General features: G+C 37.6%; 1 long non-coding RNA gene across 3 annotated transcripts in view; it reads right to left on the reverse strand.

Moving 5' to 3' along the window:
• The window catches only part of LOC129727623 (uncharacterized), a 67,080-nt gene that overhangs the window by 24,277 nt on the left and 15,486 nt on the right, over positions 1 to 27,317 (reverse strand). For 2 of the 3 annotated variants that reach the window (XR_008728569.1, XR_008728567.1), the window contains exon 2: positions 21,334 to 21,799. This is a non-coding gene — a long non-coding RNA (uncharacterized LOC129727623). Of the gene's footprint in view, positions 1 to 21,333; positions 21,800 to 21,883; positions 22,037 to 27,317 lie in introns of those variants that run through there. The other variant, XR_008728568.1, reaches the window with a different exon arrangement.

Below are 27,317 nucleotides of genomic sequence, written 5' to 3' on the forward strand. Positions count from 1 at the left end.
AATTATGGTAAACTATAAAAAGCCGCAAGAAAAAAACAGAAAACAGAAAATGAAAAGTAAAAGTAAAAAATAAAAAGTTAGAAGTAAAAACAAGTGAGAGGTAAAACATAAGCTGAAAATAAATAGAAAAAAGTAAAAGTAAAAAACAGAAGAGAGAGAGAAAATTAAAATAAGCGTTAAAATTATAAAGTAAAAAATTGATAGTCAATAGTAAAAATTTGAAAGTAAAAAAAGGGAAAAAGAAAAAGTGAACAGTAAATATTAAAATATAAAAAGTCAAAAGTAAAAAATCTATATTTTTTACCTTTTACTTTTAACATTCTTCTTTTTACATTTAACTTCTGACTTTTCATTGGGAAAAAGTAAATAAAACAGTAAGAAGTAAAAAATAAAAAGTAAAAAGTAGAATGTGAAAATAGAAAAAGTGGCGAATAACCCTAAGGGCTTAAAAAATGAAAAGCGAAAAGTAAAACGCAAAAAGAAAAAGGTAAAACAAAAAAATTGAAAAGTAAAACGTAAAAAGTGAACAGTGAAGTAAAAAATAAAAAGTAAAAAGCCAAAAGTCAACAGTCATCAGTCATCAGTCATCAGTCATCAGTCATCAGTCATCAGTCATCAGTCATCAGTCATCAGTCATAAGTCATAAGTCATAAGTCATAAGTCATAAGTCATAAGTCATAAGTCATAAGTCATAAGTCATAAGTCATAAGTCATAAGTCATAAGTCATAAGTCATAAGTCATAAGTCATAAGTCATAAGCCATAAGTTATAAGTCATAAGTCATAAATCATAAGTCATAAAACATAAGTCATAAGTCATAAGTCATAAGTCATAAGTCATAAGTTATAAGTCATAAGTCATAAGTCATAAATCATAAGTCATAAAACATAAGTCATAAGTCATAAGTCATAAGTCATAAGTCATAAGCCATAAGTTATAAGTCATAAGTCATAAGTCATAAGTCATAAGTCATAAGTCATCAGTCATAAGTCATAAGTCATAAGTTATAAGTCATAAGTCATAAGTCATAAGTCATAAGTCATAAGTCATAAGTCATAAGTCATAAGTCATAAGTCATAAGTCATAAGTCATAAGTCATAAGTCATAAGTCAAAAGTCAAAATTCAAAATTCAAAAGTCAAAAGTCAAAATTCGAAATTCAAAGGTCAAAAGTCAAAAGTCATAAGTCATAAGTCAAAAGTCAAAATTCAAAAGTTAAAAGTCAACAGTCATAAGTTGTTAGTCATAAGTCAAAATTCATAAGTTATAAGCCATAAGTCATAAGTCATAAGTCATAAGTCATAAGTCATAAGTCATAAGTCATAAGTCATAAGTCATAAGTCATAAGTCATAAGTCATAAGTCATAAGTCATAAGTCATAAATCATAAGTCATAAGTCATAAGTCATAAGTCATAAGCCATAAGTCATAAGTCATAAGTCAAAAGTCAAAATTCGAAATTCAAAGGTCAAAAGTCAAAAGTCATAAGTCATAAGTCAAAAGTCAAAATTCAAAAGTTAAAAGTCAACAGTCATAAGTTATAAGTCATAAGTCAAAATTCATAAGTCAAAAGTCATGAGTTATAAGTCATAAGTCATAAGTCCTCAGTCATAAGTCATAAGTCATAAGTCATAAGTCATAAGTCATAAGTCATAAGTCATAAGTCATAAGTCATAAGTCATAAGTCATAAGTCATAAGTCATAAGTCATAAGTCATAAGTAATAAGTCATAAGTCATAAGTCATAAGTCATAAGTCATAAGTCATAAGTCATAAGTCATAAGTCATAAGTCATAAGTCATAAGTCATAAGTCATAAGTCATAAGTCATAAGTCATAAGTCATAAGTCAAAAGTCAAAAAACAAAAGTCAACAATCAACAGTCAAAAGTCAAAAGTCAACAGTCGAAAGTGAAAAGTACAGACTAAAAGTCAAAAGTGGCTAAAAATTTATAGCAAAACATAAGAAGTAAAAAGTAAAAAAATAAAAATAAGAGTAAATAATAAAAATCCGTAGGTAAAAAATAAAAGTAAAAAGTACAGGGTATACAAAAAAAGAAAAAAAGTAAAAAATAAAAAGTAAAAAGTAAAACATAAGCTGAAAATAAATATAAATAAGCAAAAGTGAAAAAAAACAGAATAGAAAGAAAAGAGTAAAAAGTAAAGCGTAAAAATTATAAAGTAAAAAGTAAATAGTAAAAAATAAATAGTAGAAAGTAGAAGGCAAAAATAAAAAATAAAAACTAAAAAAAAAGAAAGCGTAAGCAGTAAAAAGTAAGAAATAAACAGTAAAAAGTAAAATGTAAACAGCAAAAAGTAAACAGTATACAGTAAAGTAAGAAAAGTAAAGAGTAAAAGGTAAAAAGTCAAGAGTTAAATTAAAAAGTAAAAAGTAAAATGTAAAAATAAGTGACCTTGAGGGTTAAAACCACTACAGGTCGGACTCGATTATCCGGAACATCAAAAAAAAAATTCATTCCGGATAATCGAGTTTTCCGGATAATCGAATCACACAAAAAATACTTAAGTTTTGCGAATAACGAACATAAAATAAACATTTCTTTTCTTTATTTTACTTGTATGATGCAGTGGCGTAAGCAGAAGTTATCTCTGAGACTAAAAGGGGTAAAATCTTGAGAAGCAAAAAAAATAAATTGGACATTGATTATTTTCACTAAATTCGAACATTTTCCAAACATGCCGGAAGTGACTTAAATGGTAACAAATATGCCAGAAGAGATGGCAAAGGCAAAATTTCGGAAAAAATTGAAAACGGACACAAAAAAAATAAAATTCCGGATAATCGAGTCTACGGATAATTGAGTCCGACCTGTATTAAAAAAAAAATGAAAAATAAAAAGTAAAGTAAAAATCAAAAAGTTAAAGTTAAAAGTCAAAAGTCAAAAGTAAAACGTGAAAAGTAAAATGCAAAAAGCTTAAATTAAAAAGTAAAAATCAAAAGTAAAAGCTAGAAACTAAAAACTTAAAAGGAAAAAGTGAAACCAGATAGTAAAATATCAAAAGTAACAAGCTAGAAGTAAAAAGTAAGATGTAAAATATAAAAGTAACAGGTAGAAAGTAACAGATAAACAATAAAACAGAAAAAAACAATAAAAAAACGAACAAAAAACAAATTCTCCCTTAAAATAAGCAAAAAGTAAGCATCAAAGATTAGAAAATAAACAAAAACAAATGAAAATCTAAAATCATAATTTATGGTTTCATGTGGTTTTCTCGAAACGCCAATTTCTAGTTTAACACCATTGTCATTGACACCAATCGTTTAAGCTATTTCTTAGATATCGAAAGCGCGTACGTACTACACTAATGTCTTTTTTACGCGGGAGATACGTAGAGCGTAAAATACAGAATTCCAGAATCCGCGGAAAAGGACGCGTAAATTTCGAAATTCGCGTAAAATTAACGCGTAAACTCCAAAATCTAGGTAAAAAAAGCGTCCGAAAACCTCATAAAAAAAACAAGTAAATTCCGAAATCCTCGAAAAACTTCATTTACTAAAGATTTTCAATCATTTCTGCTGAATGCTTTCGAAAAAAAAATCAATAGTGTTATTTCCGTCTGTGAACTGAGCTGGAAATCAAGGAAAAATATTAAAGGATAGGCCAAATCAGTGAGTATTCAGTAATTATATCAAGTAAACTCATCTGACACTCCAAATAAACGATTTTAAAATGAAAACCCATCAAAAACATACTGTGTAAAAAACGACTTTTCTGGGAAGTCCGCGCAAACACCGCGTCAGTTCTTAAATCTACGTAAATGGTTACGTAGGACTAACCACTGTAATAAGAAAGATTTTGGTTACAATGTTACAAAGTACATTTTGTTAAATACGTAGTAGTGGATGCGAATCTTGACAGAATCAGGCCATTTTTGACTTGCGCATTTTTATTCTTATCATTCCCATAAATTACAACGAAAATGAGTTTATAGTAGTACAACAGCGTTAAAGTTTTAGAAATTTATTATTGTTTTCCACTTGACAAATAAGAGTTTTTTTTTTTCATTTTCCTGCCATTACATTCGCTGCATTACGAAGATAACTATCACCCAATAATGCTAAAATGTAAAAAACAGCGACCAACAGTGCTCTACTCTGCATGGCTTGTGTACGTACTATACGTACGGTACTATTGTCCTTGAAGACATCAGTTTTACAGTTATTACGTTCTAACAGCAGGTTAACAATTTGTTTGAATGAGGATGTTGTCATTAATTCTTTTGAAAAACCTTTACCTTCGAGACATCAAATTAGTTTAGGCTCATAAGCCGTTAACAACAAATTACGAAATAATTTCCCCTCTCTCCCTTACAAATCTTATGTAAGATTTTTTTTTAGAAACACATTGTTATTTTTCGAATACGAAATATTTTTTATATTAGTACATTCATATAAATTACAAACAGAACAGGTTAATCAATTCATTTCATATCATTCACTGCTTTCCCAAGGTTCAGCTGTTAGAATTACAGCGAAAAATATTTCAACTATTTTTTTACAATTTTTGTTAGATTTTCTCGAATCCCTCGCTCCCTTAGTAAGCATTTGTAAGATAAAATACCTGCCTTCTTCCCCTTACGCAATTTGTGAATAGCTCCTAAAGAACTGTTGGGACGGGATACTCTGTGAAAAAATGTTCTGATACTGATATAGAGGATATCACAGTAAACGGTTAGTATTTACTGATGTCTCTGTGCTAGGCATGCTCGCACGTGATTGGGTCATTGTTCGCAAAAATCCGATCTTGCAACTTTCCATCGATTTTACCGCTAAACGTTGCAATTGTAATAGTAACTAGTGTATTACAAAATTGTCCAATATTTTATCTCTACAACAAAATTTTGACGAAAAAGTTTAAAAAAATACTGCATGAGAACCTGAAACGATTCCATAATTCCATGAGATTTGATGAATAATAATCCAGCACTATTATGCCTCATAATTCACCGGTATTTTAATCATCTAATGTTTATAAGAACCAAACAGTCTAGCACAAATTCCTAGGGAGCGCGGAACGCGCGCTGTCCGAAATGCCGAATCGCTCCGAAAGTGGAACGAATAAAACAAAACTATAACTCAATTTTGCTTAATCAAAACAAGCTGTCTGGTTCCACCGTTTCACTAGGGAACGCTTCGTCCCGAAGCATTTTCCCATTGAAATCAGCTAAATTTTGAAAAACCAATAAACACACATACATGTGCCCACACAGAGAAAGATACACAAAGCTGGAGCTCAGAAGTCGTACCAGACCGTAAACAAAACAGATGTTTCTGCTCTTTTCAACATTTTTTCTGTATTTCTGCCTTCCACAAACACGGGCGTTCCTGCTGTGCAATGGGGAAAATCCAAAATCTTGCTTGCCGAAAGATTAGTATGACGTTCGTGGGTTTGCCAGACTTTAGAAGCGGAGAACTGCGAAAAATAAAACGAGTGACGCGTGCCGTCCCGTCTGTCAACTGCTCCATAACTGTGTTACGTGGCGATTGGTCTCCAGCGACAGCTGTTATAAAATCAGCTTTAATCCAAAGGGTCGCTTTCCTCGACTTACAACCATGTAATTGCCTGCTGCTGTTGTTACTACTACTGCTGTTCAGGAGCGATTAAGCGCTTCATGCTTGGTTGCATCTTTTTATTCAATAGTAGGACGCGGTAGTTAATGGATATATCGGATTACCTGTCATAAATGCAACGCTGCTGCTGACAGTGAACGCCGTCGTCGCACGCTTTGTTCAAAGTCGGTGTGGGCGATGACGATGGCGATAATGATGCTGATGATGACGTTCCGAAAATTAGTCCCATTCTAATGTCAGCTCGTCAGCGTTACGCATATCGAGTTTGGGTGATACTGTTTCACTGTAGGTACCTCGGAAATGTGAGGTTTTGTTCTAGTGATGTGGCGTGAAGTGACTCATCATTGGTTAAACACTTTGCGTGTAGATTGTGGCTGTTGAAAATAAACGTTTCAATTTACGCTAGAATAACATGATGGCCAAGTGTATCCACAGGAGTTTATCAACGCTTTAGAATTGGAAAACCGAACCTGTCGTTCGCGTTAGCTTACATTTAAATCCCCGTATTATTTTTCTTGTTGATCTGATCTAATGATGATGATCGAGATTTTTAGTAAAATCAAATATTAAATAATGGAAAGGCAACAAGGAACCCAAATGTTCTATACCAAATTATGAACAAATATTTTGTTACACTTGTGCCTAATTTTATCCCAGAGGTTTGAACCCCAACCCATGGCTTCTCCATGGCCATGATGTGCAGCAATAAGGGCAAAATAACTTTCCTCAACACTCCATTATTAGAAAACGTATTTAAGCGCGGAGTGTTTGAATCCTGAACCATGTTATCACAGCTGCATCTCCTGCTCAAACAAGAACACGAAATGCATCCTGCATAGATTTCATCTTTCATCGCGACTTTATGCTGCATGTAAGAATACCGCTACGAAATGAGGGTACGAAACAGAGAAATAAAGAATAATAAACGATCCCAACCGCACTTTGAAAGCTGTCATTTATTCAGCTCTTCACTTGGAGGAACGTGTGGCTCGTGCCCGAACTAGCGGGAACGAAGCTCCCATCATTCCAATCCGAATTGTGATGAAATCCCGAGCTGCACACAAAAGTCAACGACCGGCCGATTGCAAGCAATCCAAGCACAGCAGGTAAACAAATCGATGATTTGCTAACAACGACTCTTCGCCACCCATTCCTTACTCAGAACGGCCAGCCAAAGGAAGCAGAAGATTATGTGAAATATGCTAGAACAAGATAACAGCAAAAAAACTAGTGAATAGATTGTTTAAACTGGATTCATTCTACCCTTATATAACGTTCATTCACCTTCTCACTGTTCCAATTCGAAACCAAATTCGCGAGTACAAATCTTTCCCATTCTACGGGGTCCACAGCAATGGGAATCTACTACTACTACTACTACTACCGGTATCAAGTACCACCCCGGCCAGGTGCAAAAGGTATAAACAAAGCATGAATGAATCCAAATCCTACTCAAACGTCGTGGATGATGACGATGGGTTGCATACCCGTCTGGCGCATTCAACACCTCAGCACAGCTCAGCTCGAGTCTAGTCGAGTCGAGTTGTTTCAATTGTTACCGACCGGCAGGCAAAGACTTCGGGCGGCGGCGGCGGCGCTCGTCCGTATTCCATCAAATTAAGGTACAACCTGGCCCTGGCTAGATGTCAGACAAAAGTGACGCGGATCTTGGAACATGGTTTGAAGTATTGTTGAAGGTTCAACGGACTGCTCAGGGATTGTTTTTTTTTCGGCGGAACAAGCGCAGAACGGCAAAATAGTGCGAATAGTGCAATAAACTTTGATGATTTTTTTTCGGGGAGCATTGAGAGCAATAAATGTGAGTGATATCTTACTTTATGATAAGTTTTTTTTAGTAGAACAGGCTATATTTTAAAGCGAATTAAATCGTATTAAGAAATAAATTTAATGATGAAAACAACTCAAATGGCATACATTTTTCAAAAATTTACTCTGGTAAAAAAATCAGTTTTTTTAAAGCTATAAGAATATTGATAAAAAATGTTGTTTTTTTGTTGTAAGCTGTTAATTCTTTTTTTCAAATTGCGCATTTTTTTAAATCTTGTTTTTCATTAAATGATTGGTAGAAAGATAAGCGTTGTTGATTCAACTTGAAATCATTCGAAAATACTGTTGAAGTTTGCTGGAACACAGTTGTAGGTAGAGTACAACTTCACCGTCAAAGCAAAACAGCGTGAGTGGAATTGAATCCTTCCCGATTTATGTTTCAATCCAATTTTTAAGTTTAATTAGAGGAAAAACTCATTGTTACAAGTTTAATTGAAAACATGTGGTTGTGTTGAGGAATAGAAACAGGTTCTTCAATGTCAGCATCATCATCTTACACAGCTCTCTCACCTCGAAGGTACCGATGATGATAAGGATGAAATCTACTATCTAATCATTATCAGAACCTATCGAGGAGCCAATATCATTCGCCCCAAACTCTCCATTGTGCACAACACTCGATATCGATTCCCGCCACGGTACAATCTCGTCCGACTGAGGCATATCGACGTCGCTGAAAACTACGCGCATTCCCTCGAAGCATCGCTACCGACGACTAAGAGTATCGGAAAGTGTTGGACGAGAAGAACACTGAGCAAATACTAATGTTACGTCGAGCGACCCGTCAGACCGTGAGCAATAACAACAAGAGGAGACAGCAATATCAACTATTACTGGAGAAGAAGCGCCATCAGGAAGCGAAGGATTTGGAGAAACTAGAACAGGTGAATAACTCTCATGAGACGCGAAAGTTTTACCAGAAACTCAACGCATCCCGCACGCAGGCTTTATGCCGCAAGCTGCAATGTGCCGAGATCGAAGGTCGAAGCAGCACTTCGATACACACTTGAACGGCGTACAGCAAGAGGAACAAGACGGCGATGAAAATTACACCGTTAAAGCAGCAAGCGACGGAGACGTGCTACTCCCAACGCACAGTGGTTTCCCCATAGGTCATAAAGCCAAAAATCAAATTTAATTATTTTGGTATTTCTTCACCTCTCAGCATCCTTCGTAGTCTGAAGCTAACAATGGCATCAATTATTGTGTTGTATTACGAAGGAATTGTTCACTGTCGGACTTGGAAGTGGGCATAGTTTTCACTTTTAAATAGCTGTAAGAAGTATGCTATTAGGTTAAGTGCAATTTCACCCCTTTTCAGTGTATTTGAGAATTCCAAATGTGGTTTTTTGATATGGAGATCCAAGAACAAGTAGTGTTGAGCCTTTTATAGTGATTTTAAGAATGTTGTGTTGTGTTGTTAACGACTTAGCCAACGGCAAAATAGGTACATTTTGATATAAATGGATATTACCAATGTATTTTCATTTGACAAATCAACAATGTTCTTAAGCAAGTTTACGTAAGGGCAATGCATTAAAAGGTTCGTTAGGTATCGTTTATATGTCCAAAACACAATTTGGCTGCCGAGACCTGCCCATTGGTTTGTGAGAAGTGAATACAAAATGGTCATTTTTGGGATGTCTTCTTCGTTTTTGTTTTGATTTTGAGTGTTTTTTTTCTGCGGTAATATTTGGCAACCCCTTTTCGACGAATAACCTTCTACGTAAATATATTTCTAGGTTCATTGCTTCGATGTATATTTCTAAAAATGCTTATCTTAAAAATTTGAGCTAGAAAATCTGGTAGGATTTATTAGAAGATACAAAATGTTTTGGAATATATACACTTATCGCTATGGGATTGATATAACTGGAAGCTAGTTGAATAGTAAACTCGAATACATTACAATTGCACACGATTATCAGTTCACTGGAAATAATCTAATAGAACAAAGAGCAGATGCATAAAAAGGAGAGAATAGTTTCTTTTCGTGATCAGCCTAAGAAAAATGCGGAAAGATTTTTAATTCATCACTTTTTATGACATTTTGTGAATTATATTATTTTGTTCATTGTAATTTCCTTAATATGTATTGTGCCATATCAAATAAATGTTGTTAACCAAACATATCCTTAATTTTTAAATACACATCAAGAAACACATATCTTAAATATGTATACACTCATAAAATTTCTGGCATCGAGTAATAAAAGTTTGGAAAATTGCATAGAGAGAAAAAAAAATCAAACCAAAGTTGGTAAAAATACCAGTACTTTTAGATGACCCTTGACCACGAACCCATAGAAAATACATCAAAATAGATGTGATTTTTGAATTCAGCATCGAAAAATACACTAAGATTGACGTTTTGAGCTAAAGACATAGGAAAACAATATTTATGACCGCCCTTCTTAGAAAACGGAACCACTGTGCAACGATTGGTGAAGTTAAGGATGCCATCAAGCGGCTGGAGAACAACAAATCGGCTGGCAAAGATGGTATCGGAGAAAACTTATCAAAATGAGCCCAATTAAGTTGATCAAGGGTCTGCATCGACTGATTGTTGAGATTTGGAATACCGAACAGCTGCCGGAGGAGTGGAAGGATGCCTTATCTACAAAAAAGCAACAAACTGAACTGTGAGAACTCTCAGGTGAGAACTATCGGGCGAACACCATCCTGAATGCCGCCTACTAAGTGTTTTCACCAGTCATTTCCCAACGTCTATCGCCACTAATAAATTGATTCATGGGTTAGTTATCAAGCTGCCCTAGTAACAATATTGGTTTCATCAAAATTTTGTAGCGCTTAATACAGTCAAAACAGCGCTATAAAACTTTGATAAAACCAGTTTTGTTACTTAGGTGGTTTCGTAGAAGGCCGGTCGACAATGGATTAGAACTTCACATTGCGGTAGATCCACGTAGGGACACGGTTTTCAACCGATCCAGCCAATTTATCTACTCCACCGAAGACGAAGACATTGTCGATAGAATATTTCTGACAGTGACAGAGCAGTACATCAGACTAAAACGCGAGGCAGAGATGGTTGGGCTGAAGATAATTACGTCCAAAATGAAGTACATCCTGGCTGGCGGAATTGAGAATGACAGGGCCCACTTAGGCAGTACTGTAACAATTGACGACGAAGCAGTCTAGGAATTTGTTTACCCTGGCTCACTGGTAACTTTGAACAACGATACCATCCGAGATCCGTATTACCTACGGAAGTCGTGCCTACTATGGGTTTCACAAGCATCTGTGGTCGAACAGACTTAGCCCTCGCACAAAGTGTATCCTGTACAAAACGCTTATTAGACCGGTTGTACTCTACGGGTCCGAGACTAGACGCTACTCGAGGAGTACTTACGAGCACTCCGAATTTTGGAACGACGGGTATTTATTCTGTATGCCTGAAGGGCACTGGGTACAGAAATTCCACTGCTACATTCTTGCTGATTGTCTTTTGTGGCGGGCCCCGATTGCTGTGCACAGGTTACGGATTGCTCGTACTCATTGATGGAGTAGAACTGTTTTGTTGTAAACCTGTACCCCAATTAGGTACAACATAGTTGATGAAACTAATTACCTGTTTGGGATTAGAGCTCCACACTTCGTATGGAGTTAAAAGGTAGCTTCCTAAGAAGTTGTACCTAGAGGAAGCAAAAGCTTCGAAAGAGCAAAGCAAATGCTCTGAACTCTCTGGTTCAGATTTGCAGAATCGGCAGGTGTCGTTCAACACTACGCCGATTTTCTTTAAATGATAAAAAGCGGGACAGTGTCCGGTTAGGAGTCCCGTGATTATCCGTAGGTCACTACGATTTAGACTAAGTAGCTTTCTGGCGGTTCCAGGGTTCGGATAGATAAACTGTTTAGCTTGTCTACAACCCTGTGCCTGTTGCCATTGGGATACTATTTCTAGCCCTTCCCAAGTTAGTAGTTCGCTTTTGATAGCGGAAATGGACGTACCCAGAAACGGCTCGGGCCCAATAAACCGCTGAGCTGATCCCTGTCTTGATAGGTAATCAGCGTGTTCATTACCCTCGACTCCGCAGCGTCCGGGCACCCAAAACAAAAAAAACTGAATTCTGTCGGGAATGTTCCCGTAGAGTTTCAATGCATTCCCAAACAAGATTGGAAGCGCATTTGACGGACGTAAGTGCTAGTAGTGCTGCTTAACTGTCCGAGAATATACCGATTTTCGCATGTCTGTAGTTGCGTTGCAGACAAATTTTTGCGCAGATATATATGGCATATACCTCTGCTTGAAAAACGGTGGGCCATTTTCCCAGGGAAAACGTTTCCCTGATACCGGGTCCGTATATACCAGATCCCGTTAGGGATCCCATTTTCGAGCCGTCCGTATAAAAACTGACGATGCCAGGCGGACGATTAGGCCCTCCATTCTTCCACATAGAGCGGTTTGTTTCAATCACTCTATATGGAATATCCATGTTGGTCCTAACGTCCATCTAGTCGGAGACTGTGGTTAATAGCGGAGTTAGTTTGAACTCCCTAAGTATGCGAAGGTGGCCGATTTGGTCCCCTTTAAGTATAGTTTTCCTCCTTTGCAACCTTAGAGCGCCAAGCTCTGCTTCCTTTTTCACATGGAGATGTAAAGGTAGTAGGCAAAGCATAGCTTCCATGGCTGCAGTTGGAGTTGTTCGCATAGCGCTGGTAACCGAAAGACATGCAAGTCTTTGAACTTTTTTGAGTTTGACTTGCGCAGTCACTTCGTTCACCTTAGGCCACCACACTAAGGCAGCATAGGTGATTGTTGGTCGAGCAATGGTCTTGTAAGACCAGAGTGCCAAGTCTGGTTTCAGTCCCCAGGTCTTACCGAACAGAGTTCTGCAGGCCCAGATCGCCGAGATCGCTTTCTTAGCGGCATAATCCAGTTGTGCAGACCAGTTCAGTTTCTTGTCCAGAATAATTCCGAGGTATTTGACTTCATTGCTGAAGCCCAGTCTAACTCCATTCAGTATTGGAGGAGTGATGGAGATCTTCCTTCGTCTGCCGAATGGAACTAGGACTGTTTTTAAGGGGTTTATATTTAGACCCTCCTGTAAACACCATGAACTGGTGATATTCAGAGCCGTTTGCATTCGGCTCGACAGAGTTGCGTCATCTTTACCTCTGGAACGACGGGTGCAAAGAACCATCTTCAGTGGCATGCAGGAGGATGGGATATGGTGGCGGAGCAACTCGCTGGCGAATCCAGTATCTCAAAGGTCCTCAAAGCCGGACGGATACGCTGGGCAGAACTTGCAGCACGAATTCCGGACAACTATCCTGCAAAACTGGCATGTGGAGCAAAACCTAGCAAGCATTGGATGCTCGCGGGATTAAAGAAACACCCGAGTTTACTAAAGGAATTTTGTTCAACAATTGTGTTATGCCAAGCAAAGTAAACTGAAAGTAAGGCCGCAAAAAAGTGATGTTAAAATTCCTTAAAATAGAATTATGTCTCACCAAATGCGATCATAGTATGATTATCGAGCTAGTTAGAATTATGTAAATTAAAAATAGAAAGAGGTAACACAGATTTAACTACCAGTTGCATACAACGACACAACTCGCGACAATTGTTTGGTAATTAACACTATAAACAAGCAAACAACACATATTACAAGTGAACAAACGCACAGCTAATTTTTAGCAGTGCTCGAACGACTAAAAACGAACGCGCCAGATTCGGACAGAATTACCCACATGTCCGGACTTGTTCAGAATGGCTACAGACATGCCTGTATGACAGTGCTTCCCACACAGACGGGAGATCCAAAATCTAGCACTGTGGAAGGTGATTTTCAAACACCAGCACGGTCCGCAGGTGTCAACCGAATGAGCGGGTGTTGCAATAAAAACCATACAAACATATTACATTTGAAACCACCGCCTGTTGCGCAGCGACACACGCAGCTCTGCTTGCTGCTGGTCGATTTACTTTCCAGTGAATCATTTAATGTTGATGAAGACTATATTTGTGCATGCTAGCTGTTATACGTAACTACTGAGAGTTATACTTCGATGGGCGTGTCGTTGTGCACTCGAGCGAGCAAAACAACAACAATAACTAACCGTTCAGAAAGTCAAATCGTTTGTACACTTTAGTGTTGGTTGTGCTAAGGAAGGAAAGTAGTGATTGATTGTTTAAATTGATTTACACTAAAACTGAGAACGTCGCCCTATTTTAAGCCTCACTAATAGCTCTGGTTGGTCGAAATATGCATTTAACAAGGATCTACATTTTTCAATGCGACAATAGTTAGTGTGGAGCAGGTGAAGGCATCGACAGGTGCAGGCAGGACAGGCAGGTGCAATTACGTGACATTATTACGCGACAGTAATGTCGTACTTTGGCAGACCTGTCAACCCTAATTGAAAGCCACGGAAGCTGAGCAATCGCTTCCCGGCTTCGGCCTGTTTCTATAACCGACCGTCAACGAGGTAAGCCGCGCTTAGCAAAACCTGAGCGTGACACCCAAGCCATCACAATGGCGATCCTGCCAGGAGACCAGATGGTTTGGCGTTGCGACTGACCCCGTACTACAATAACGAGAAGATGTCCCTTTCGACGAAGATGCTAGCCCTTGACAAATTGTCAGAATCGAGACAAGTTCCGTAGGGTTTCTCACTGATGACGAATTGCGTGGATTTTTCGTTTAACCAGGTTATACAGACTATTTAATCTAATGAATGGCTAAAAACAATTCGCAGATTCCAACAGGTAAACGACGATTTTACAGTCAAAGATGGCATCATCATAAAAAGAAGCTGCACCGTAATCCTGTAAATTTTGTGCCAAAAGACATTGGAAATTGCTCACGAAGGACATCCGCAAACAGCAAAGCTAAACAACTTATTGAGGTAACGAGTCTAGTGGCCAGGTATGTCTTCATATATTGAAATTATTCCAACTCAACATAAATTAACTTTATGTCAGAGTCTTAAGTCAAATTTTAACTTTTTACTTGTCTATTTGGCCAGGAATGTTCACGGACGCCAAAAAATGAGTACAGTCCTGAAGAACATGCGCAACAAACGGTGTGTCAAAAAACGGCTCCAGGGACGAATGTTCGCTTCTGAAACGGTATGGAATACGATGGCAATGGATTTCAATGTCCCGTATGCTTAGTTTGGAGTTCGGAGGGATTCAGATAGTTTTGTTCTAGTTGTGGTAGAATATCGTTCCAGGTATCTTTTTGCATACCGAATTTCTAACATATTCGAAAACGTACCCCAGGTTAAGAACCGCTGCGCTAGAAGGTGCCATGCGACGAGCGGCGTTAACACGCGGGGCACGACTTTTAACTGACAATTTTCTAAATATCGTAATACTTTAGACCCCATCTCCCCAGTGATCAAAACACGTTGAGGGGAAAAAACAAAAAATCTAAAGACGTATCTAAATATAAGAAAAAAAAAAACAAAAATAAACGCAATTATTTTTTTTTTCGTCGGTTCGAACCTTTTCTAAACTAAAACTTTTTTTTACTCCAGATCGTTGGAAAACGTTATTCTACTTCCCTGACAAAAAATCCTTTAAAATAGAAAATAAAAATTACTTTTAAACAAAAGTGAGACTAAAAACGAAAATAATTGGAAGTCGATTGTCATTTACGAAATTTTCATACATATTATCACGTATCTTCTACTATATAAAAATGGAATTCTGTAACGTTTGATCTTATTGATGTTATTGCTTCCGTCTCAGTGGTGTACAGTCACCACCATCATTTGAAATCGTTCTAAAACAAAAAAATAAGCGGTGATATGTGGGTTTTTTACATGAAAATGTTTGTTAACGTTCAGGAAAGACATTTGGGGGAAAAACAAAGTATCTGATTACTAAAACTTGAGATTTTATTCACAAAACTACGTAAAACAAGCAAAAATATGACTTTTTATGCTGAATTTGCCTCTAAATCAAAATTTAAAGCGATGACATGTTATTTTTTTTACATTAAAATGTTTGTTAATGTTCAGGAAAGACATGTGAGGAAAAATCTTAAGTATCTGATTACTAAAACTTGATATTTTATTCACAAAACTACGTAAAACTTGCAAAATCATGACTTTTTATGCTGAATTTGCCTTTAAATCTGATTTCAAAGCGATGACATTTGATTATTTTTTCATTAAAATGTTTGTTAACGTTCAGGAAAGACATGTGAGGGAAAATAATTAGTATCTGATTACTAAAACTTGAGATATTATTCACAAAACTACGTGAAACATGCAAATTCATGACTTTTTATGCTGAATTTGCCTCTAAATCAAAATTTAAAGCGATGACATGTGATTCGTTATTGTTTTTAGCACATTTTGCATGTTGTAGGATGAGTACAACGGTACACCGTGCCTCAGAGCTGAGTCAAAAAAAATCCAGTTCGAAAAGACTCTCGACCTGATCGGGGACCGAACCCGATATCACAACCGTGTGGGAGACAATCGACATCGCTAACCACAGAGCCACGAGGACCATATACAGCATACAGAATACAGAAAAACACCTGAAAATACTTTTTTTTAAATTTATACGTATTATACGTATACATGCGAAATCTTGACATTTTATGCGCAATCAAAATTCAATTATTTGTGTTTTTTTTTTTTTTCAATACAATGTTCGTTGTTCTTTCACCATTTACTTTTTTTTGCGGAATAATCCATGTCTCAAGCATAAACATTTTACATTTCTGATGTTTTCGTAGTTTTGTGAATAGTTACATATTACGGCATTCGATTTACTTTTGTACTTTTGAATTTGAATTTGATTTTTATTAGAGAGCTTCTAACCAGAAGGTCATTCAGCTCTTAACCTTAGGCGTCGTACACAAATTACGTACTTTACTTTTTTACTTTTTTTACTTTTTTTACGTTAATCCAAACTAGAACTTTACTTTTTTTACGTTAATCCAAACTAGAACTCTTGGTACATTTAGCTGGAGGAAAGGTTAAGATTCAAACCGATGATTTGAATATCGATAAAGAGGCAGCTTAAGCATTAAAAATCTTTTATTTTCTTATTTTCTACGAAGTTTTGTGGATTAAAAAAAGGCGACTTCCGGTTTCAGGAAAATAACCTAAAGTGATATTTGGCCAAAAATTCCAATACTTCCGAAAGTGGAACTCCATACGTCGTTTTATAGCGATGACACGTGTTTTTTTTTTTCATTAAAATGTTTGTTAACGTTCAGAAAAGAGATTTGAAGAAAAATAACAAGTATCTGATTACTAAATTTGAGATATTATTCACAAAACTACGTGAAACATGCAAATTTATGACTTCTAAAATGATATTTGGCCAACAATTTCAATACTTTCGGAAGTTGAACTCCATACGTCATTTTTAAATCCAAAATGGTGACTTCCAGTTTCTGTAAATCAGCCCAAAATCACAAAAAACAATCCAATACGGGTATTTCCGTTCTGTGCGTTCTCAGAATATTGAAGTACTTAAAGTGATGATGGAAGTATAAGATGTTAATTATATTTTTGAAGTGAGTTGAGCTAATGCAGCAATGAAATATAAAAAAAAACTATCTTTGACACCTTTGATCCCGAGCATCGCCGGGAAAGTTCAACTAGTGGGAAAATAAACCAAAAGAGAATATGGCTCCTAACGCGGCTTAAAAAGCAAGAAAATAATCTCCAACTTCTAGAAAACAGAACGAAAAGAAAAAGTTAGGAGAGGTTTCGGAATGTTACCTTACCAGGGTCGCGATGTCTACATATTGCTGATGGGGCTGCCAACTTAGGTGTAGCTGGCGGAATACTACAGGTTATCAACCACCCGCTCCGAGTCAGACGCTGTTGTACGCTGCCCCTAACATGGGGACACAGTCGCGTACGATCTTTCTTACCAGTCAGTGTACGACCAAAGTTTCCAAAGTTTTTCACCCGATCTCCGCTAAGGTTATTCGTATCCCGGTCGGCACCTTGTGAAAGTTGGGAAAACAAAAGTTAAAAGAAAGTTGCTAAACAGAGTAGACATCAGGGTCACGAGATACACGTTTCCAGCCATTTACCAACCGGAGTTACCTCGGTATGGATTAGGTACGGAGTATGATCTGAAATAAAAATAAATTTGAGGGTATCTATCTCTGAGCTGACATCCCCTTTTCAAGCATTGAAAAAGGTTAAAGCATGTTGCTAATTTTATTTCAAAAATCCTTGGCATCTGCACACACTAGTAAATTAAATTGGAAAAAATCAACTTTGTTCTATCTTCATGTTTTCCAAATAATGTACGGTGTCGTAAATATGAATGATTTTCATATTTTACAAAAAAATTAAAAATCCTTTCGATTCTGTACATATTTGAAGAAAAAAAAAACAATAAAAAAACGCCGAAAAACCTAAAAAAAACTAGTTTTTTTATCAACTTCCAAGTCTTTAAAAGACTGCAACAAACTGGTGAAACCACCTGGGGAAGCTAGTACTAATCATCATCTTTCGAGTGTAGATTGTTGTTTTGCAGGATTTGAGAGGAATTTTAGTTTAAAAAAATGCATTTTTTATCAAAAGTGTCATAAACCCTATGAACAAGTTGAAAATTGGCTCAATGTATGTTCGGCCGAATGATGTATTTTGCAAAAATGTCTAGGACACAGCAGGCCTCCGAAATCACATCAGAAAAAGTTTTTTGGTATTTTTGGCAGAATATTTGTGTATAAAACTACCTGTATGTGGTCGATGTTCGAAAGATAGAACAAAAGTATCTTCAGCAAACTTTGCTGAGGCCTTCATTTTGATTTGATAAGTAATTGAAAAAATGAAAATTTTATGTCACTTTAAGGTGCATTAATCAAAAATTAATTTGACTCAAAAGATGCCCTTTACTACCTAAAAAACTTTGTCGAATGCACTGTAGCATTTGTATGGCATTTTTATACAAAAGCTAAAGCTTCAACAGAAATTAATTCCAAATTGAAAAGAAAACCGTTCGAATGAGCAGAGAAACGCCTCTAAATTCAGAAAAATAGTCATGAAAGTTATCTCAGGTTTATGTTTTTCAAGCTCATCAGGTACAAACGATTCGATGCTCTCTTCAAGTAAGTGTGTCAGCCGTTGTTTTCGCAGTGAAAGATAGTCTCCTACACGCTAGTCATTCTCTGAGGAGAAATGACAAGCCTGCTGAGTAGAATTAGACCGCTAGATGTCAGGGGACTTTAAAACATGGTTTTACTTTCAAGGTCCAAAAACAATGAATATGTTTCCGTTGCGTTGACGTAACTTGACAGAAAATGTATGGGCTAATTGTCAAATTACCGCAAACGCAGCCGCAACGTACCCATTGTGTTCCGGCCTTCAGGCTTTCGCCTCCTACTTGATCCTTCCCTCACGCTATAAAGCCGAAAGTCAGGCTTGGCTGAACCTTTCCAGGCAGTTATCACTATCGATACTCGGCAAGGTAACGAACGAGGCTCGGTAAAGAAGAGCAGTAAAACCTATAAATATAGGCGAGAGGAGGAAACGGTAAAAAAATAAAAATCCATCACTGACCACTGTGGTAAAAGAAAGTTCCTTTCCGTTTTAGTCGTCAGAGATGCAGAGGTGAACTTGGTCTCTGACACAACAAGGATTGTAACACTTCCTTCTTTTCTTCCACTAACCGACTGTAAGGATGTAGCCGGCGCCGTTATCAATCTTATACAAAGTGAAAGCTGCCGAATTGTTGTACATTCAAGAATAATTTATTAATTTCCCTAGTAGCGTAAAGGTGAACCTTTTTAAATTTGCTACCTGCGGGTTACTTCGCGTTCCACAACAAGTACCTTAATTAACAATATTCTTAACTAGCAACGTTAATTACAGTTCCTTCATTCCTGTTTCAGAAGTTGAGCGTTTAGTTGCAGGAGGTATTGAGTTATAATTATTCACATCTCTAAAGAACATTGAATTGGAATAGCAAGTTGAGTTGTTAGGAAGAATTATCAGATTCTGCATATGACGCCCTTGGGAGACAACAGCTTCTCGAAAAGTATCGATGGGGTATGTGGATCGCTTCCTGACCGAGAATATAACAACAGAAAAGCAGTGGTCCAAGCACCGAGCCTTGACGAACTCCAGAGGTTCAGTGGCCCACTTCGGATTGCTGATCCCCTTTGGGCAACTTGACTAGCTCAGATCCATCACAGAAAAGCAAATATCAAATATGTGATCGTTCAAGCTTAAGTTGTTAATTCTTTTTATAAATGACAAACATGCAATATTTCGCTGGAGATACTTTTGTTTCCGCTATTATTATCTTTGGAAGTCGTTTTATTAGTTTTAACTGGTTATATATGGGAAAAACTTGATGTATTAGCTTGTTAAATTTGTATCTTCATTAAATGTGTACATGCTTAAAAATGAAAGCCAATTTTCGCGTGTACACATGTAAACAAACTAAGCTGGAAGTTATTATCTAGTAACACAAGAGAATAAACTTTATCATTTTTGATTACATCACTACATATGTCCTTTTGTTGTTTGATGCTAGATTTAGTAAATAAAATTCGTATCAAAAATAGGAAATATTGGCTTCGTCTAATGTCTGCTTTGAAGATTTGAAATAGTTTGGCAAATTCTTCAGAATATCTAGACATCGAAGGTGCTAAAAATCGAAATTTTCTTAGAGAAAGACAAAAGCTATTGAATTATGCCACAAATCGTTCGACTCTACTTTGTTTTGAGAAAACTCCGTGTAAAAACACCAAGCTCTGAATAAAACTTCCATCACCTTTGATACCACGTTGTGTTTTCTGGCTTTGATTGATCCGAACAAAAGTGTGCTTAAATTGCCTCTGATTCACATTTTATCCAGCGCACTGTGAAGTGTTTGGTGAAAAGTGAACTTGTTGTGATACTTTCCTCTATACACGCTCGATGTTGTCGAATTGAAGCTGTTTCCTGAGAAGCGGGACACAATAAAATGGCCAAAATAATGTTTCAACGCGTCTAAGTGGCGAGAGGTAACTGGAAAATTCACAACAAAAAAAAACTGATTGCCACTCTTGAGCATTATCAGCTAGCAATTCGTAGAGATCTAGTTTGCTAGAAAATTTTAATTTGGCGGCTGACATACGCTATCTATCCATTGTTGTTGTTCTTCTTCGTCGTTGTGTGTTATATAACATAGTTTGTTTTTCAAACAAACGCTGTGTTTCCGCTACTTCCAATAATCGAAAGTTGGGGATTTTAGTAAACGTTTGGCACCCTATTAAAATCCATCGGCTACGAGCTGCGGGTAATGCTTGTATCGTCACTATTGCAAAACTCGAAGGGAGACTTGTAGAGCCGTTCCATGCTACTTCGCGAACAACCAAATCCACAACGTTTTCAATTGAGTGTGATATAAAATGCTGAACCCATCAGATTTTTTTTTTTTGGTAACGCAAACGTAAACGTGAATTATGAAAAAATATCATGGAAAAAAACATTGTTATCGAAATAGCATATTACGATAAAAATGAAACTTTCCTCATAGTGCATGGAATTACTCTGCACCGAAAATATTCCATCTAGTAAGACGCAATTTGGCTGCAGCAGGTGGACAGAACGAGTCCCGTGAGGGATTACCTCAGCCTTCCGTTGTCCTCTTTCGCAAAGGGACATATCTCAACGTTTTCCTGCACGGATGAGTCATTCCATTTAGTGTTCGTAATTAAAAATTTAATCACGACAGGGGACTAGCCTGTGTTGTCGTCTCTAGCAATAATTTATTGGGGATTTGGGATAGGTTAATTAAAGTGATAGATTTTGTTAACGTCTTTCAATATGCTCACATAAAAAGCAAAGCAAACTAACGCAGCTCTGCAATGTCTAGGGCAAGTCCATACATAGCGATAGAATTACATAGAGGTTATATAAACAGTAAACAAATGTCAGTCAGGTTCATTCATACCTTCAAGTTTTTCTGCCGTTGCTGTTGCTGCTGCTGCTGCTGCTAATCCGGTGCACTTTGAAGTTGTAAATTGATACCTTAGTCGGATATTCTTCGCACTTAAAACCTCACGAGCACAAAACGTAGCCTTAGACAATACAATGTTGTGCCGTACTTTCTGCTTCTTCGAATTTCAAGACACTAGTTTTAACTGCTTATTTACGGATAATAGCGTAACGAAAACAATTTAGCTTTATAGCTTGTTTTTTATGCACTTCTTAGGCACTGATCACTCTCCTGTATGCACGGTAGAAAAAAACTGTTTCCATTATTTGATTGATTCACACTAATCAATTCGTCATCCGCTTCGCGTTTACCACTGAACAGTTTAACTAGTAAATTCACTTCAATTGAACTGTAAATCAGCTGTGGTTTGCGATTTTCAAAGTCGTAGAACTCGTTTAATCAGTCAACGCTAGCGGGAAACCTGCAACGAGAAAGAGAACCACACTGTAATTGAGACGTATCATCCACCGAACAAGTGACAAGTGATACGAAGCTTCGAACGAACCTCCGATATCGCCAACCGTCTGCCGTCAATTGTCTCCAAACGCCAGCGGAGAAAAGATTCCGCACCAACACCCCAGTTTCAAAAGCCTGATGATGTCGTCCGCCCCGAGTTTTTTCAATTACTTTCAATTGACCGTAATGACAACCGCAAGACCATATACACTCACTTCGCGGACAGTTTCGTCGGCAGCACGAGATGGAATTGTATCAAGCTGGAAATCACGTACAGCGGATTGAATTCGATAGAGCAGCGCGGGTGTCAGATTTCGTATAGAACATATGCCAGGGGGCGGCGGTGGCAGACGTGGCAAACCGGTGTCACGAAAACATCTGATTACTGCTGCTGCTACAGACCACCTTATTTACGTTTGTTTAAACAAATGGATCGCTTCGAATTTGCTAAAATGCTAAAATTCTCACTATACACTACAAGTCGATTTCGAGCGTTGATCATTTGTCTCACGTTTATAACATAAAACGGGGCTTAAAGTAGACTCACATACCTAGTTCTTCACCCTACAAGAAGACGCGGTACAATAGGTAGAGACTTTCCGAGGTTCGAAATCAGTTCCACTTCTCAATTACTATTCCAAACATATCGACCAGAAATAACACCAGCAATTGGCTCAATCCGGTTCGCAATTTTTGGTTTAGTTTAGTTAAGCTCCTAATCCTTCACCACTGATAATCATACTAAAACATATCTCGAGTATAGTTCACGGCAACCAGTGGAAAATCACATTCGACATATAAACCGGTGCAGGTTTTTCGGCGGAAACATTAACTTTTGATACACTTTCGTGTACTCTTTGCCATTTCCTACATCACTCCTAATTTTGCAAATAGCAATTCTCTCCCTCCAATCCGGTCACCGGTTGAAACACAAAACTCTTTACGCTTGCACTCTGCCCCGAAATCAACGGTTTTCATCGAACGTTTCATCATCGAGAGCGAATCCAGAACCAACTGGGCCGAGCCAAGGTTGTTGCTCTTGCTTCGAAAAGAAATCCGATAAATCCACACCATTTCCAGACGAAAAAGGTCATAATTTTAGCGTGCAAAGGCAACAAACATAAAATGCACGCAAAATATCGATCGATTGTGATTACCTATACGATAAATTTAGTGAAACTAGAATCAAAGAATAAAACAGTTTGGTAATTGCTAGCTTAGCCATTGCCGTCGGCTATTTTCCCCGCTTTCGCATTCGTTCACTCATCCGATTATCTTTTCAAGTAGGGTAGTCTAGACTTCCACCGGCTCACATTTGGCCAAAATTTGAGTGGAAGAGCTATTTACGTACACCGCGCGCACTCTTTCTGCAAATCAATTAAAACACGGGCGCGGGTGGAAATTTCTGGATGGTTCTGGTTCTTAGAAGGAAAACCAGTGCGATTACGAGAAACTGTTTCTTGAAGGTAGACTTGTAAGTTTTAAAGTATGGAAACACTAAATCTAACCGTTTCTTCGTCGACACAAGAGCTGTATTAAGCAACTCACAGCGAGCGCATTATCGACGGTTCTCGCGAACGGTTGCGTGAAGTAATAATTAAGACCGTTCGGAGAACATTACTTTTACCGTCGATTATATGCGTATGAGAGAAATTTCGGACAGTGAAAAATCCATATCGGTTCATCATTGGAGACGCGAACGTGTTCTGTTCGGTTTGCTGCAACCAAAACTACGCATTAGAATGTCTATGCTTATTTGAGAAACCATCGTAAAAACCGCGTTATTTGAAAATCGTCGTAAAAACCGCGTGGTTGGAGGAATCGTCGTAAATATGCGTTATTGAAAAATTACCGTAAAAATCGCGTTATTCGAATACTGGTCGTAAGTAATCCCGCGTCATTTGAAAAATCGACGTAAAAACCGCATTTTTTGAGAAACCGTCGTAGGTTAAAATCGTGGAACTTGAAATATCACCGTAAGAAAAAACCGCATGCATGAACTCATCACTGCGGCCAGAAATATTAATGTATTGATACAGAGGTTCAACAATGTTCCTCTGGCCAGTTTTATTGTAAGAAGGACGTGTCGAAATTTTCTAGAATTTAACGTGAAGGAAAGGTTAGTGGAGAGCCTGAGTATAAGCCCATGCTCAAGTCCGTTGATATCGAATGGCCTGGTTCTTACTAAGATTCGAACCCACGACCACCCGCTTGTCAAAGCGGACTCTTTACCCTTGCGGCTACGGAGCTCCGTAAAAAAGACCTTAATTAGTGTTTGTTAGGAGTTGACTTCATCAGAAACGAATCAAAAAACATTACTGAATTGAAATAAACTATTAAAATATTAGCTTAGCACTCAAATGAGTAACAATTAATCAAAATCAAAATTTCGAAACATATAAAAATATAAGAGCACGAGAAAATGCTTCAAACAGGTTCTACTTATTACGATAGGAAAAAAGTATCAAAAAAACTCAAAATTTTAGGTTTTCATTTTTTCAATAATATAAGAGTTTAGAGTTCAATGTTAAATATGCCTATAAAAATACTGAATACAAAAATTTAACATCACGGCAATCTGGAAAATATACCCAGTTTCCGAAATTAAAATTGAATTTCAAGTTAACATTTTTTCGAGAAACCTATTCAACAAAAAAAATCACAGGAAGGTTGTGTGCAAAGCCACGATCGCAAGGTTGAAGTAGAATACTTTACAAGAGAGTTTACCCGGCTGTTTGCGTGTCAGTAATTTTTTCAGTTTGCACATATAAATACGACTTCACTGAACAGGAAAAGTACAAACTCTTCGCGGCGCCATCAAGTTTCAACAGTCAGAATATATGTACATGTGAATTCAAATTAAGATAACTAGCTTTTGGTTAAAGCTCAGAACGAGAAAATTTTAAACCTTCAATTCATTTGTATGGTTGACCTAAGAAGGACAGTTTGTTGTTGAAAAAAAAAAAACGGATATGACGCTGATTGCATTTTTGTGTTACGCCGATAGCGGGAGTTATAGTGAACTTGCGTATGACGAAGGCATCGTATTACCTGTTTTATTGAATGGGAGAAAGAGGAATATTGTAAAATTTTGTAAGCATTTAATTCAAACAATATTACCAAATCGTAGTCAGGCACTCTGATAACAAAGTTAAAGGCTGTTTTCACACTGAAAATCAGACAGCCAGCAGAAGTTTTGATTGCCAAAATCCAGAATGCTTGTGTTGCCAAAATAAGGCAGAGCTTCACCGGAGGAAGGCCGAAACCCTCAACCGGTAAGGATGCTCCGATAGCAGAAAAATAGTGGTTTCGCATTCAGGAACGGCATCGTAGTTAGAGATTCTATTCTATTCACCCGGCCGTAGGTTAATGTACAGCTCTACTTACGGCTGTACATTAACGTACGGCCGCGCGAATTGGTTCGCGCCGCTTTTCGCGTTTAGCCTGACAGAGGCCTAATGCGCACGGCCAACACAATAGAAAGGTGTTTTCACATTGAAAATTAGACACGGCTTTACTGGAGTAAGTGTTGACAAATGCATCCACCGCTAATACCGCCGCTATCGTACGAAAGCGCGTCGTTTCATGTGAGGAATAATATAAACAACGAAAAATGACGCGCGTCTAAGCACACCCGAACTGTTTCGCCGTGCCGCTTCCATTTACTTCCTTACAACATCGGCCTCATGGAAGTACCGGCTGCACCTACCGCTGAGGCTGTTACCATACTGCTACTGGTACCCAAAGCAATTAACTCTTCAAATTAAGTATTTTATTTGTCCTCAAAAGAACAATTGTTCAATTCCATATCGGATATAATGCAATCGCATCTCTGTAATATTACCGACAGTATTATTCTTCTGAACAAAATGATTCAACTTTTCCATTAGAGCAAGTTCCGGCTGATGTACGGCAAAAATTTCGCCCGATCGCTCGCGTTGGCGTTCAGCCTGGCAGAGGCCTGAGACGTGGTGACCAACCACAGGGCAAGTGATTTGTTTAATTTGAAGGCACTGCTGAGAAGAGGCTTTGCTCAGAAGTTACTGCTGAGCGCTGATATCTGCTGCTACTGCTGTCAACGTTGTGGAGGTCTATCCAGCTCACCTTCCGACTAATGAATGTAGCTAGTTTTCCCAGAAACACTCTTTTATCGCCGAAGGGTGCTACGTAATAGGCCACGCCTTTCAGTTCAGTTTTACCATTTCCTAATGTTCTTTAGACGAATTATTCCACAATTCGCATTTGATTTTTGTTTCCAGCGAATAAACACCGATGGTGCTCTCACACACGCAACGGTTTTAACCCGTATCTTATTGTGGTTTGTAACATCAAGCGATTTCGTTTGCTCGCTGTTGCGTGTTGCATCATGTTGCAACTTGGCAGCTGGGAGACGACGAAATTCTGTTAATGCTGATTGATTGAATCGACTTCATATTAGCTTTGCATAGTCGAACTAACTGCTTTTGTGAATGCGTTCTAACAGGGCAGTTTGTTATTCAAAGTCGGTTATGCTGATCGCAGCCTTTGCGCTGCCCTTACAGTGGGGGTTTACTAAATAAAGTAAGAATTAGACAACTACAACAGAATTTGATTGCATCCCGCACAGAATGTCTGCTTGTGTTGATGCCAGAAAATTATTAACCTTCAATTATTTGTTTATTTGCCTTGAAAAAGGCATTTTGCGGTTCAAAATCGGTTGCTGATCACAACCTTTGAGCTGCCCTAACAGTGGGGGAATTAAAATACACAGACAACATGCACTGTGGAATCTATTTCACATTCAGTAAATTAGACGGGTGCGACAAATTCAAATTGCTAGGATCCAACACAGAATCTTGCTTGCGTTGTCAAAAATTATTAACTTTCAATGACTTGTTTATTTGCCTTGAAAAAGGCATTTTGATTCCTAAAATTGGATTTCCTGATGGCAATCTTCATGCTGCCCCAACACGGGGGGAATAATAGCAGTCTGGCGACACACGCTGAGAAAAACCGAGCTGCTCCTGAGACGTGTTGACCAACCACAGAGCTAGTGCAGCTGCTAAGGAAGGACGACTGCTGTTGTCGCTGTCTAGAACTATTATGAGCGGCTTCGGCTGAAACAGGCTCTTATATAGGCCAAATAGCATCTTTCCAATTGCAAGGTATATGATTCTGTCGTCCGTACTTGGGAAGCAATCATATAACGACCAATCAGAGGTCGAATTTTTCGTTTTGACAAGGCTTGACTATTTTCAATAGTACAATAGTGTGAATAATAAAATTACAATTATCTTATTTTGGGAAGAATCTTAGAAGATTTTCCAATCTATTGCTGCAAGAACGGAGGAAATCCATCGATTACTAATCGATTTATTAGCATTTGAAATTGGACATATTTTTCACTTTTTTCGGTTTTATATTTTCATTTACATCCCTATGTAGCCGAACTTCCTAAGAGAAGTATTCTACTTCAAAAATTGTACTTGAAAATTCGAATTTCG

Source organism: Wyeomyia smithii, chromosome 3, assembly GCF_029784165.1.
Source record: "Wyeomyia smithii strain HCP4-BCI-WySm-NY-G18 chromosome 3, ASM2978416v1, whole genome shotgun sequence".
Lineage (NCBI taxonomy): Eukaryota > Metazoa > Arthropoda > Insecta > Diptera > Culicidae > Wyeomyia > Wyeomyia smithii.